This window comes from Procambarus clarkii, chromosome 7 (genome assembly GCF_040958095.1).
Source record: "Procambarus clarkii isolate CNS0578487 chromosome 7, FALCON_Pclarkii_2.0, whole genome shotgun sequence".
Classification (NCBI taxonomy): Eukaryota; Metazoa; Arthropoda; class Malacostraca; order Decapoda; family Cambaridae; genus Procambarus; species Procambarus clarkii.
In genome coordinates this window covers 20,098,037-20,113,018 of record NC_091156.1, presented here as the reverse complement: position 1 = coordinate 20,113,018, position 14,982 = coordinate 20,098,037, and the positions used below count along the sequence as shown (strand labels likewise).

The following is a 14,982-nucleotide window of genomic DNA, read 5'->3' as shown; positions in this document are numbered from 1 at the left end:
ACAGCACTGTATCATCATTTGCAGATGACACTAAGATTTTCATGCGAGTAGACAATATAGAGGACACGGCAAACCTCCAATCTTATGTTAATCACGTCTTTCAATGAGCCACAGAAAATATGATGTTGATGAAAGTATGTTCCAGCTCCTGCGCTATGGAAAAAAAATGAAAATTTAAAAACGGGAACCATATATAAAATGGAATCAAATCAACTATAGAACGAAAAAGTAATGTAAAGATGTGAAGGGTCTAGGAGTAATCATGTCAGAAGACCTTACCTTTACAGAACACAATAAAGTAGCTGTCACGACTGTAATAAAAATGACTGGCTAGATAACAAACACTTTCAAACAAAAGATGCCATATTAATGATGGTATTTCTCAAGACACTGGTGCTTTCTGGGATGGAATATTGTTGCGCAGTAAACAGCTCCATTCACAACTGGAGACATTATCTTGAGATGAGGTTATCTTGAGATGATTTCGGGGCTTTAGTGTCCCCGCGGCCCGGTCCTCGACCAGGCCTCCGCCCCTAGGAAGCAGCCCGTGACAGCTGACTAACACCCAGGTACCTATTTTACTGCTAGGTAACAGGGACATAGGGTGAAAGAAACTCTGTCCATTCTTTCTCGCTGGCGCCTGGGATCGAACCCAGGACCACAGGATCACAAGTCCAGCGTGCTGTCCGCTCGGCCGACCGGCTACGTTGCTCATCAGTTAAACTAAATTCACGTTGACCAGAGTTATGTGGATGCGTTTTTGCGCATTGTCACCTGGCATCTTATCACAAGAGATAGTTGGTCAGGGCGGTGACTCCGGGGGTCAAGGTCCTCGCGGCCCGGTCTCTAACCAGACCTCTGTAGGACTGCGTGAGTGAGCGTCTGTAAGCATCAGACGAGGCATCTTTTAACAGCTTACGAGACTTAAGAGTTAGTAGTGAAATCAAGTCCTCCTTAACCCCTCCCCCCCAACCCCCCACGAACAGTAACCCTCCCCCCCCACCTAACCTCTCCCTCACTAAATCAATACCAGGCGGGTACTGCCCCAACCTTACTGCACCACTGTACTGTTGCACGCCTTCCCCTCCACCGCACTCCCACACTGTCTTCACAACTTGCGGCCACAAGAGACATTTAACATGAAGGAAGGCTTGCAAGGGAAGAATGCATGCTTGATGGTGCGTTCTCTTAGGAAACACCTCTCAGGCGACACAGGAGGACCACACTGTCCGCTGAAGGCATGCGGTTGTCGCCTCCCAATGCACAACTGTCGTTTAAAGTCACTATACTTCATAGCATAAAAATGTGCAGGCAGCAACAGGCAGCAAGTCACATGATATGTTCGGGAAACAAGCAAGTTAATCCCCCCATAAGCTGGCATCTACAGGGTCACTACGGCGCCAAAACTAACCAGAAACTTTGGTACCGGAGGTTGATGGGGCTGATTTCTAAGATGTTACGAAATCTAGTTCTATAAACATTAAGGTCCTAGACCTTTCAATACGTTTAAGCGTTTAAGAGGAAGCTTCTTAAACACCTCTGAAGAGTACGCCATTAACCGGGTTGCGATAAATGCGTCCATCTGCGTGCAGCGGCGTCTATAACAACCTGGTAGGCCACACACTCAACTAGGAGGCCTATTCTGAGACTGAACCGCGGTGACATTGCTCCTAGGAAGCACCACGGGCAACCAAACCAGTGAGTGGTTCAGTGTGAGCCGGGAATTACCATACAATTTAAATACGCATTACACAACAGCTGTCCATTCTCCACCGTGCGAGCCAAAGCTGTCTGTCCGTCCTCCACTGCGTGGTTACCTTGCGGTGATGTCGAGGCTTAGCGTCCCCGCGGCCCGGTCCCCAACCAAACCTCCTCAGACTGGACTGGTCAGCCAGGCTGTTTGGACGCGTCTGCTCGCAGCCTGACGTATTAGTCACAGCCTGGTTGATCACGTATTATTTGGAAGTGTTTATCAAGTTCTCTTTTGAACACTGTGAGGGGTCGGCCAGTTATGCTCCTTATGTGTAGTGGAAGCGTGTTGAACAGTCTCTCTCGGAGAACAGGCCTCTGATGTTGATAGAGTTCCCTCTCAGAGTACCTATTGCACCTCTGGTCTTCAAGGGGGTATTCTGCCAACCCGTCGTGCTAGTAAAACTTTGAATTTTGACGTATGCTCTACCTAAGGCCAAAAATTGTCGTACTAGAAAATGGTAGCGACTTGCGAAATTGACATACTGTTCCGTTTTCTGTTTTGGGTCCTCTGGTAGGTTAGGATAAGGGCACTTTAGTACAACAGTTTCTTGACGTTGGGAAACCTTAAGAGGACGGGCTGATTCTGCACATCCTGCCATGACTTCTGGTCTCATATGATGTAATTTCTGTGTGCAGGTTTGGGACCAGCCCCTCGAATATTTTCCATGCTTAAATTATTATTACGTCTTCTCTCGCCTGTGCTCTAGAGAACACAGACTTAGGCTTTTGTAATTTAGCTTTTCGTAATTTAGATGATTTATCGAGTGGATTCTAGCAGTAAAGGATCTCTGCACGCTGTCTAGGTCAGCAATTTCTCCAGCTTTGAAAGGGGCTGTCATTGTGCAGCAGTACTCCACTCTAGAGAGCACAAGCGTCTTGAGAAGTATCATCATCGGTATAGCATCTCTAGTGTGAAAGGTTAGATAACAAGAACCTGTCATTTTTCTTGCAGTTGTGACGACTACTTTATTGTGTTCTTTAAATGCAAGGTCTTCCGATATGACCATACACCCATACACCCAAAACTTATTTCAATTTCAATCCTTTACATTGCTTTTACGTTCCGTGGTGTGATTTGACTGTTTTGTACGTGGTTTCCGTTTATATATGTCATTTCCGCCCCCCCCTACTTGGACTAGACGATAGAGCGACGGTCTCGCTTTATGCAGGTCGGCGTTCAATCTCCGATCGTCCCATCCCAAATCCTTATTCTTCCAAGTGCTATATAGTTGTAATGGCTTGGCGCTTTCCCCTGATAGTTCTTTTCCTTTCCTAATAATGCAAGAGCTGGAACTTATCTTCATTAAATACCATATTCTTTTCTGTAGCCCGTTGGAAGACCTGATTTACATCAGATTGGAGGCTTGCCGTGTCCTCTATGTTGTCTACTCTCATAAAAATCCTAGTGTCATCTACAAAGAATGATACAGTGCTATAATTTGTGTCCTGGCCTATGTTCTATGGGAGAATAAGAGTACTGGAGCAAGCACAGTACCCTGGGGGACTGAGCTCTTCACGGTTGATGGTCCGGATTTAATTTTGGTGACTATTACACATTGGGTTCTGTTAGTCAGGAAATTGTAGATCCATCTGCCTATTTTTCCAGTAATTCCTTTTGAACGCATTTTATGTGTAATAACACCATGGTCACGTTTGTCGAAGGCTTTGGCGAAATCTGTGTAAAGTACATCAGCGTTTTGCTTGTCTTCCATAGCATCTAATGCCATATCATAGTGGTCCAGCAACTGCGACAGGCAAGAGCGCCCTGTTCTGAAACCATGTTGTCCGGGGTTATGGAGATGCTGTGATTCCATGTATTTTGTGATCTTACTTCTTAACACACTTTCAAGGATTTTTATGTATGAAAATTGTGCTTATAGTTTAAGCCTATAGTTTATAGTGCTTATAGTTAAGCCTATATTAAGCCTATATATCAGCCTATAGTTTATTGCCTCTGCTTTATTTCCTCCTTTATGGAGTGGTGCTATCTCTATTTTTAGTATGTCAGGAATAACACAAGTATCTAAGCTCTGTCTCCAAAAAATGATTACGGGCCTGAACTAGTATAATTATTCCTTTTTTACAGTTCTTAATGAATATGAAGTTCTAGGAATCAGGGCCTGGTGCAGAGTGCATAGGCATACTGTCTACGGTTACTTCAAAATCCAGTGGGGGTAGAGTGACGTAGGATAGGGTGATACATGATTTGATGTTGGCATCACATGCATGAAGAATCCGTTTGGGTTATCATTCTTCAGTGCTTTTAGTGAATAAAAACAGAATCGTACTGTTTCCTCAGTATTGCGCTCATTTCTCTGTTGTCATCTGTGAAAGTTTCATCTGCCTTTCGCAGGGGCCCGTAACTGGACAAGATACTGGGTAGATAAGGCCATTATTTGGCAAGACTGATACTCGCACAAGGGGACACAGGTTGAAATTGAGTACCCAATGAGCCACAAAGACATTAGAAAGAACTTTTCAGTGTCAGTAGTTAACAAATGGAATACATTAGGCAGTGATGTGGTGGAGGCAGACTCCATACACAGTTTCAAATGTACATATGACAGAGCCCAGTAAGGCTCGGGAAACTGTATACCAGTTGTTTGACAGCTGAGAGGCGGAACCAGAAAGCCGAAGCTCAACCCCCGCAAGCACAACTAGGCGAGTAGAACGTGGTGACTACACATACATATATATACTCACATGTAAACAAATACATATACAAAAACTTGATATATGAATATCACAAGTGATTCAAGAAGTGGCCCACATTACTATAGAAGGCACTTTACATCTATGGTGAGTCACACAGTTATTAGTCTTGCTCCACACCCACCCAACTGGGCGGCGGCTTTACAGTCATGTACTCCACACCCACCCAACTGGGCGGCGGCTTTACAGTCATGTGCTCCACACCCACCCAACTGGGCGGCAGCTTTACAGTCATGTGCTCCACACCCACCCAACTGGGCGGCAGCTTTACAGTCACGTGCTCCACACCCACCCAACTGGGCGGCAGCTTTACAGTCATGTGCTCCACACCCACCCAACTGGGCGGCAAGCTTTACAGTCATGTACAGACTGCACCTACAATAAGCAAACTTTGGATATTTCGCTAAGATTCCTGGCAGTACATCATTATGAATGAAGTACTTACACACTTCTTGGACTCCATTGATCGTGTAATCTCTGAATTCCTGTATTTCTCGCATTCCATTATATAACGAGGCAAAGTATGCGAATAGTTCTGCTGACGGAGTTTACATTTAGTCAGATCTACATCAGCAGATGTTACAAACTGCCAGAGGTACTTGTAGCCGAGCCTAAGCCTAGCAGTGGTAACATCTAGAAGTCTGCTAACATTATTGGATGACCCATAGACGTGCGGTTCTTCCTGCATAATAGAATGATGATAATGGAGCAACTGGTGTGAAATTCACTTTGCCTCAAATCTACGAGATTTTGTTGGTGTTCGCGGAATATTGCTGCCCTCGGGCTCCTCAAATTGTAACCCAATAGCAACACATTTGCTCTTTATGAGCAAATGTTTGGGTTAACTCATCAGTTACATTGATTACATTACATAAAATGAATGAATGCGTGTTAAGGGTGGGCGAGGGGGGGGGGGGGGGAAGCACAGTCTGAGGACGGCTGAGGACACAAGCAGCATTGGGGGGGGGGGGACGCAAGAAGCATGCGGGGGACGCAAGCATGGGAGGGGGGGAGACACAAGGTGTACACCACCAGGCCCCTCTGGTCATCTCACCCACGTGCACCCAACACAGACCAGAAGGAGTGTGCGGGTCCAGCCTCAACACACACAACTGTGTCAGCGTGACCATTGTAACCTGTATAACGGTGACCATTGTAACCTGTATAACGGTGACCATTGTAACCTGTATAACGTCATTATAACTGGGCAGCATGCAGGCACAGCCAACCACTGATCTGAGTAACCTGGCCACTTGTCCCGCACGCATTAACCTCTCTCGTGTTCAGAAATATTTAAGAATATAATAGATTCGTTTGTAATATCCTTTATCCAGACGAGGAGAGACAATGTTGGCGCGTATATCCATGCACGAGTAGAAGGTTACAGGTGAGGGCTTGCGTCCTTACAGCACCTTGAGGGCTTGAGCAAGAGTTAAGGTGCAAGCTTAGAGTGTGGGAGAGCTTGAGGGGCAGGGAAGAGGGGGAGGTAGAGGAATCTTGTGACCGGGTGCACCAAGGGAGAGCTTGAGGCGCTGGAGAGGCAGAGGAATCTTGTGGCCGGGTGCAGGAACGGAACAAGCCCGCAGCCTACAAGCACGCTGGCTGGCTGCCTTATGGCTCCCACAAATTCCATTACACGCTCCCTCGTCTCAGGGTGAAGACCTTTGATGCTGCTGGTTGGTGGGACGCGTGCGGCGCGCCCCTGGCCACGCACCACCTGGTAAATAACACTCAAGCTAAACAATGGTAAACAGGCTGGGCAACCTGTTTACCCAAACATGTTGTCTTATGTGCGTCTGAAAAGTTGGACAAATATTTAGACACGAGAAGCAATGAAGTCTGACTAAGGGAGGGGGGAGAGGAGAGGTGGGAGACAGATACACAGACAAACATCTGTTACACTGAGATTAACTACTTTAGTTAAGTTTATTCTGCTGATCTCTTATTGGACCTCTGCACGCGTGGTGCCATCAACCATTGTATAGATCATGGAAGGTCAGCTGTGGTGTTGTTGTTGTTCGTGGTGGTGGTAGTAGAGTTGGTGGGTGGGTTTAGGGTGTTGGTCTGGATGGGTGTTCGTGGATGGGTTGTTTGTGGGTATGGGTGGGTGGGTGGGTGGGTTTAGGGTGTTGGTCTGGATGGGTGTTCGTGGATGGGTTGTTTGTGGGTATGGGTGTGGGTGGGGGTGGGTGGTGGTGATGGTTGTGGTGTTGCCTGATCACCGAGGGCGCCTTGACCAGGAACAGCACAATGGATCACTAGCAAAGCTTCCAGCATCAGGATTCTCTGGTTCCATTACAAGCACGGTTGTTTAAGGTTATGAGCTTGTGTTATGGTTTTCATTGTTAAGGTCAAAACCTTAAAGAACAGACTAAGAGTAAATATTATAGCAGAAACACTGAATCATTGTGCGAACGGACAGCGAGTTCAGTTCAGTGTGCTGGGCCCTTCTGTCTGTCGGACACATCTACTGCACCTTATCCCTGAAGCACATGCCGACGCCTTCTAACCATTATAGACACAGCCACAACCATACATATCCGGGAGGTTCCTTAGCGACAAAAAGAAGAATGGCCAGCAATATGAAGGCACTTCCATCAAACTCTGAAGCGCTAGACAGCAGACAATGGCACACCAACCAAACCATATAGACACCTAGCGGGGAAACTCGGCACTACCACAATAATGACATTCGAATTTGCCAACATAAAAGGTATATTAAAGGGATACTTCAACACAAAAAAACTGATCAACCAGATTGTAATTTACGTCCGACCTATTAGTAAGAATATTTTATTTATGTATACCAGCAAAACTGACTTTCTTCCTCCTGCCTACATGTGGAGGTTCCTGTGATCTAAGGTCCCACGACCTGGTCTCCGTCCAGGTCTCCCGACCAACAATCTGGTCAACCAGGCTGTTGGACGCGGCTGCTCGCAGCCTGACGTATGAATCACAGCCTTGTTGATCAAGTATTCTTAGGAGGTGTTTGTCGAGTTCTCTCTTGAACACTGTGAGGGGTCGGCCAGTTTGTCCCTTGTGTGTAGCGAAAGAGTTGAACAGTCTCGGGCCTCTGATGTTGACACAGAGTTCTCACTCAAGAGTACCTGTTGCACCTCTGCTCTTCAACGGGGGTATTCTGCACATCCTGCCATGCCTCCTGGTCTCATGTGGTGTTATTTCTGTGTGCAGGTTTGGGACCAGTCCCTCTAATATTGTCCACGTGTAAATTATTATGCATCTCTCCCGCCTGCGTTCAGGAAAACTACAGATTTAAGCATTTTACTCGGTCCTAATAGTTTAAATGTTTTACCGAAGTGGATTCTAGCAGTAAAGGATCTCTGCACGCTCTCCAGGTCAGCAATTTCTCCAGCTTTGAAAGGGGCTGTCATTGTGCAGCAGTACTCCACTCTAGAGAGCACTAGCGTCTTGAAAAGTATCATCATCGGTAAGGCTTGATACCTGCTTGCATGGGGTTCTGGGAGTTCTTTTACTCTCCAAGCCCAGGCTTGACTTGTGAGAGTTTGGTCCACCAGGCTGTTTGTTGCTTGGAGCGGCCCGCAGGCCCAAATACCCACTACCGCCCGGTTGGTCCGGCACGTATTTTGTGATCTTACTTTTCAAAGTACTTTTCAAAGATTTTTATAATGTGTGATGTTATTGCTATCGACTATATAATTTTTTGCCTCTGCTTTATTTCCTCCTTTATGGAGTGGTGATATCTGCTGTTTTTTAGTATGTCAGGGATAATGAAAGTATTAAACTGTCTCCAAATTATGTGAACGGCCATGCGACAGTGGTTTTATTACAGTTCTTGATGAATATAGAGTTCCAAGAATCAGGACTGTATAAACATCAGACGTTCACGGTTGTTCAACATCCTCCCTGCGAGTATAAGAAATATTGCCGGAACAACCGTGGACATCTTAAGAGAAAACAAGGTAGTTTTCTCTAATGAGTGCCGGACTAACCGGGCTGTGGTGGGAATGTGGGCCTGCGGGCCGCTCCAAGCAACAGCCTGTTGGACCAAGCTCTCAAGTCAAGCCTGGCTTCGGGCCGGGCTTGGGGAGTAGAACAACTCCCAGAACCCCATCAAGCAGGATCTGGTGCCGAGTGCATAGGTATACTGTCTATGGCTTCTTCAAAATCCAGTGGGGATAGAGTGACATCTGATATATAGTTTGATGTTGATATCACATCCCTAAAAAAATCATTTGGATTATCAATCTTTAGTGTGTTTAATGGCTCGCTGAAAACAGTCGTACTGCTTCCTCAGTAACTCGCCCATTTCTTTGTTGTCATCGGTGACGGTTTCATCTCCATTTCGCAGGGGCCCGATATTAGATATGTTTTTTATCTTGATTTTGCATCAACGACAACGAAGACGTCGTCGTCGTCGAAGTACTGGTGGTGAAAGCGGAGGTGGTAACCAAGGCCGGGGGCACACCAAGGGCAGGGGGCACACCAAGGGCAGGGGGGCACACCAGGACAGGGGGCACACCAAGGGCAGGGGGCACACCAAGGGCAGGGGGCACACCAAGGACAGGGGGCACACCAAGGGCAGGGGGCACACCAAGGGCAGGGGGCACACCAGGACAGGGGGCACACCAAGGGCAGGGGGCACACCAGGACAGGGGGCACACCAAGGGCAGGGGGCACACCAAGGGCAGGGGGCACACCAAGGGCAGGGGGCACACCAAGGGCAGGGGGCACACCAAGGGCAGGGGGCACACCAAGGGCAGGGGGCACACCAAGGGCAGGGGGCACACCAAGGGCAGGGGGCACACCAAGGGCAGGGGGCACACCAAGGGCAGGGGGCACACCAAGGCAGGGGGCACACCAAGGCAGGGGGCACTACCCCCCCACAACCACACTACCGTAGGGCATACAGTGAAGGGTCACATCATGGCTCATGGACGCCGCTCGCTCTGTGTAAACAGAGCTCTGCAGGCTGGGTCATGACCCCTACCACCCCCCCCCACACCCCACCCCCTCAACCCCCCTTCCCACACCCCACCACCCCTCCCCCACACACACTGCGCTCACCTCACCACCCCCACCACTTTTACTTTCTGCACAGAATAAAGGCTTCAGAATATTTTATGTATGAAATCCATCGGTCACGGCTGTAACACATCGTTATGGCACAAGTATAGCAGCCACATTAGCACGCCACGAGGCTGAAGCCCAACTAGCCCTAGCTATCCCCAGCACTCTTGTTACCAACCATTCAGGTCTGATAGCAGAAGCTACAGACTCTCAAGAGGCCTGAAACACAAGTGAAAAAAAGATTTTATTTTACTCTTAATTTCATTTCCAGCCATTACACCCCTTAAAGCGTGCCGGTATAAGGTACCTGCAGCTTCTTAACTATTTTATTAACTTTCGTGATGGTGGGGATATGCTCAGTACATCCAAAATCCGCCCTTCAGCTTACTGACTACATTCCACTATGACACACCATCCTGCAAAACGGGTTTTTAGTATCCTCTCTCTTTACACACACTGTAACCCTTAATATGAACAGCTGAGGGCAGCTGCATAACTGCAGATGTACCTATGGTAATAAAGGTAACTGCTTCGCGTAATGTTCCTTGTTAACTCAGAGACAGAGACAGAGACAGAGAGAGACACAGAGGGGGGGGGGGATATTAAGCAGTTTGGTGAGGGTCGGCAGCCTGTTGAAATAGTCAGTCATTATTGACTACCGCCTGCTTCCTAACCCTCAGTAAACATCGCACTTTGTGCTGACGAAATCCTGCCTTGAGAATCTCTTCCCAGGCTCCTACCTGGCGCTCCCAGCTCTGTGTTGGATAGCATAACACTTATTTCGTACCCTTCATATCCTCTGCCGTCGCCTCCAAGCCAGGGGGAGACACAGATCTTGCTGACACATACACGTGGAGAGCCTTACTGACCTCTGCTACCTGGTTGATACCTGGTTGATGGGGTTCTGGGAGTTCTTCTACTCCCCAAGCCCGGCCCGAGGCCAGGCTCGACTTGTGAGAGTCTGGGTTGAGAGAGTTGAGAGTGCTCTTTGCACGACGACAGCCACAAGGGTAATGAGCCCATCTTGGGCTCTTGGCATGAACAAAACGAATGACTTGCTATCGTAGCCAGGAAAAAGGATATCAATATGTACTTTAAGCTAATTCTATGACCATTACGGCCCAAGACCCCAGCCTCCCCTATAAACACAAGGGACATAACTAGCCAACCTCTTTTGGGATTCAAAGGCAATCTGGTTGGCGTCCTCAAAGGGTACCTGATCTACCCGGCTGTGATTCTAATGTTGGACTGTGTGTAGTTGCGCCTGAGAGCCTGGTTAACTAGATCATTAACCAGGAGATCTAGTCAGAAACCGGGCCCTAGGAACATGGATCCTCTGAACCACATCAAGGTAACCCTCGTGATCAGAGAGGCACACCAGTGTTCAAAATGGTCCTAAAACTCGTATATTTATACTATCCCGTTAACTGCATCTTTAACACCTTTGCCCTAACCTGTGTACACAGTTTACAAAGAATGCAACACTTACACTCAACCGTTGATGGTCTGCTCAAACAAGCTTAGGAAGCTGTTGCATGAAGGATGCTCAACAAATCACAGCCTGATTGATCATGTATCTTTATGGATTTTTTTTTCTAAGAGTAGTTATTTCTCCCCTACATTTCTTGAGGTTATTTTGAGATGATTTCGGGGCTTTTTAGTGTCCCCGCGGCCCGGTCCTCGACCAGGCCTCCACCCCCAGGAAGCAGCCCGTGACAGCTGACTAACACCCAGGTACCTATTTTACTGCTAGGTAACAGGGGCAGACGTGAAAGAAACTCTGCCCATTGTTTCTCGCCGGCGCCTGGGATCGAACCCAGGACCACAGGATCACAAGTACAGCGTGCTGTCCGCTCGGCCGACCGGCTCCCTGGTCAATTCAATAAATAAAATACGAAAATAAACAATTCAATTCATTTCAATAAGACCATTTTACACATTATGCCACGCCTCCTGATCTGCTACGGAATTATTTCAGTGTGCAAATTTAAAACCAAAACCTTTGGTTTTAATTAAATATACAAAACTCCTGAACAAATTATACTTCTCAAAACAAAGTTGGAATATGCAACAGAAGTCTGGTGGCCAAGTTGAAGAAACGCGAAAGTTTGAAATATTGCAAACGTATGACATTAAGTAGACCACCAACCAGCAGGCCTGGTTAATAATTTGACCGGGGCCTGGGACCAGATTCACGAAGCAGTTACGCAAGGACTTACGAACGTGTACATCTTTCCTCAATCTTTGACGGCTTTGGTTACATTTATTAAAGAGTTTACAAGCATGAAAACTTCTCAATCAACTGTTGTTATTGTTATAAATAGCCTCCTGGTGCTTCGGAGCTCATTAACTGTTTAATAATTGTAAACAAAGCCGCCAAAGATTGAGAAAAGATGGACAGGTTCGTAAGTGATTGCGTAACTGCTTCGTGAATCTGGCCCTTGGTCAGGCCCGGGCCGCGGGAACGTCCCGAAATCATCGCAAAGTAACCCACAAGGTCAGGGCCGAGGAGACGATGATCATCTGAATCACCACAAGATAACCAGAACGTCAATAGCAACCAAAGATAACAGTTGCCAGTCGCGCAGCCACGTTAAAGTAAATTTGGTTATCCTGAACAAATCCACAAGGAATTTGTGGATTTGGATTTGTGGATTTTGCAAATCTATGCAAGAGACTTGTATAGAAGTGTGCTGCTGGAAAAAAATCGTGCAATACATCTTATAAAGGATTACAATTATATAATATGGGATTATAAGGGATTACACTAAGATTGTGAGGAAGATGGAGGCCCAGAAGCATTAGACCTTCTCTGACACACCAAAGTCTTCCTCAGCCGGAAGAAACAGGCGCCAAGTGGCCCCTGGGAAGCCGAGAGCCAGTGAGAGTCACCGCGGGTTAACAAGTCCCATCTTATCCTACACAAATTTCTTGTAACTTACCTTTAGTGGACGGACGATGGAGATGGTTTCGATAGTGGCTGTTGGCGCCATGTTGCTTGTGGTTCAGGCTGTAGAGGGGGGCGGCGAGGGGGGCAGGGGGGCGGCGAGGAGGTCGAGTGCAGGTGGTGGTGATGAGAGAGGAACCAGCGCCACCAGCCAACACCACGAGCAGGGGAGAGAGAGAGAGAGAAATAAATTAGACATTATAGACTACAAAAGTATAACAAAATCATAACATATGCTGCAGCTGTCATGCTCATTATATAATCATCTAACAAAAAGTAAAGACTTTACAAGTCTTGCAACGCGGTGCAGGAGGCGGCTGAGCAGCAGCACCCAGAGCCTCAGAGCCTCCCACATGCAGACAGAGCACAACGGCACACTAGACCCAGGCTGCTGCTGCGGCCCAAGCACTTACGAGCCAAGGACACCCGCTACTGACCCACCAACCCAACGCTCTCTGTTTTGGTTCAGTGTTGGAGCGTGGATGGAATGGGAGGAAGGGAGGGTTACTACTGGAGACGGGAGGGGGGATATTATCTTCTGAAGTTTACTTTCTTCATGTATTAATATATACAAGCTTTATATCACGCTATAAGTTCATGGTTGCAGTGTTTCCTCTACCATGAGGCCGTCGTCAAGCTGGTAGTATGAAACGCCTGTAGTTGAAGCAGCAGTACGAGGCGACAGCTGTGTATGGGTCTCTTGAGGAGAGTAGCAATAACATCACATGAGACCAGAAGGCATGGCAGGATGTGCAGAATACCCCCGTTGAAGAGCAGAGGTGCAACAGGTACTCTGAGAGAACTATCAACATCCAACCCGTTCTCGCAAATTCGTAAAGTCAATATTGACTTATTAAATAAGTGCATGGGTGACATACCAAACATAATAGATTCCCTTAAAAAGCTTCATAGAAAACACCGACCTTACCTAACTTTGTTAGTATCTTAAGATAAGCATCTTATTGCTTCGTAATTACAATTGTTACTTAACCTGTTATAGGTATAGGTTAAGTAATAATTGTAATTATGAAGCAATAAGATGCTTATCTTAAGATACTAATAAGGTTAGGTAAGGTCGGTGTTTTCTATGAAACTTTTTAAGGGTATCTATTATGTTTAGTATATCACCTATGCACGTAGTTAATAAGTCAATATTGACTTTACGAATTTGCGAGAACGGGTTGCAACATCAGAGGCCCGAGACTGTTCAACACGCTTCCACTACACATAAGGGGCATAACTGGCAGACCCCTCACAGTATTCAAGAGAGAACTATCAACATCAGAGGCCCGAGACTGTTCAACACGCTTCAACTACACATAAGGGGCATAACTGGCCGACCCCTCACAGTGTTCAAGAGAGAACTATCAACATCAGAGGCCCGAGACTGTTCAACACGCTTCCACTACACATAAGGGGCATAACTGGCCGACCCCTCACAGTGTTCAAGAGAGAACTATCAACATCAGAGGCCCGAGACTGTTCAACACGCTTCCACTACACATAAGGGGCATAACTGGCCGACCCCTCACAGTGTTCAAGAGAGAACTATCAACATCAGAGGCCCGAGACTGTTCAACACGCTTCCACTACACATAAGGGACGTAACTGGCCGACCCCTCACAGTGTTCAAGAGAGAACTATCAACATCAGAGGCCCGAGACTGTTCAACACGCTTCCACTACACATAAGGGGCATAACTGGCCGACCCCTCACCGTGTTCAAGAGAGAACTATCAACATCAGAGGCCCGAGACTGTTCAACACGCTTCCACTACACATAAGGGACGTAACTGGCCGACCCCTCACAGTGTTCAAGAGAGAACTATCAACATCAGAGGCCCGAGACTGTTCAACACGCTTCCACTACACATAAGGGACGTAACTGGCCGACCCCTCACAGTGTTCAAGAGAGAACTATCAACATCAGAGGCCCGAGACTGTTCAACACGCTTCCACTACACATAAGGGACGTAACTGGCCGACCCCTCACAGTGTTCAAGAGAGAACTATCAACATCAGAGGCCCGAGACTGTTCAACACGCTTCCACTACACATAAGGGGCATAACTGGCCGACCCCTCACAGTGTTCAAGAGAGAACTATCAACATCAGAGGCCCGAGACTGTTCAACACGCTTCCACTACACATAAGGGGCATAACTGGCCGACCCCTCACAGTGTTCAAGAGAGAACTATCAACATCAGAGGCCCGAGACTGTTCAACACGCTTCCACTACACATAAGGGGCATAACTGGCCGACCCCTCACAGTGTTCAAGAGAGAACTATCAACATCAGAGGCCCGAGACTGTTCAACACGCTTCCACTACACATAAGGGGCATAACTGGCCGACCCCTCACAGTGTTCAAGAGAGAACTATCAACATCAGAGGCCCGAGACTGTTCAACACGCTTCCACTACACATAAGGGACATAACTGGCCGACCCCTCACAGTGTTCAAGAGAGAACTATCAACATCAGAGGCCCGAGACTGTTCAACACGCTTCCACTACACATAAGGG

At 47.3% G+C, this 14,982-nt stretch overlaps 1 long non-coding RNA gene across 1 annotated transcript in view; it reads right to left on the bottom strand.

Moving 5' to 3' along the window:
* LOC138357261 (uncharacterized) overlaps positions 1-14,982 on the bottom strand; it is a 591,549-nt gene that overhangs the window by 504,347 nt on the left and 72,220 nt on the right. The window contains exon 2 of the long non-coding RNA XR_011224861.1: positions 12,456-12,523. This is a non-coding gene — a long non-coding RNA (uncharacterized lncRNA). The remainder of the gene's footprint in view (positions 1-12,455; positions 12,524-14,982) is intronic.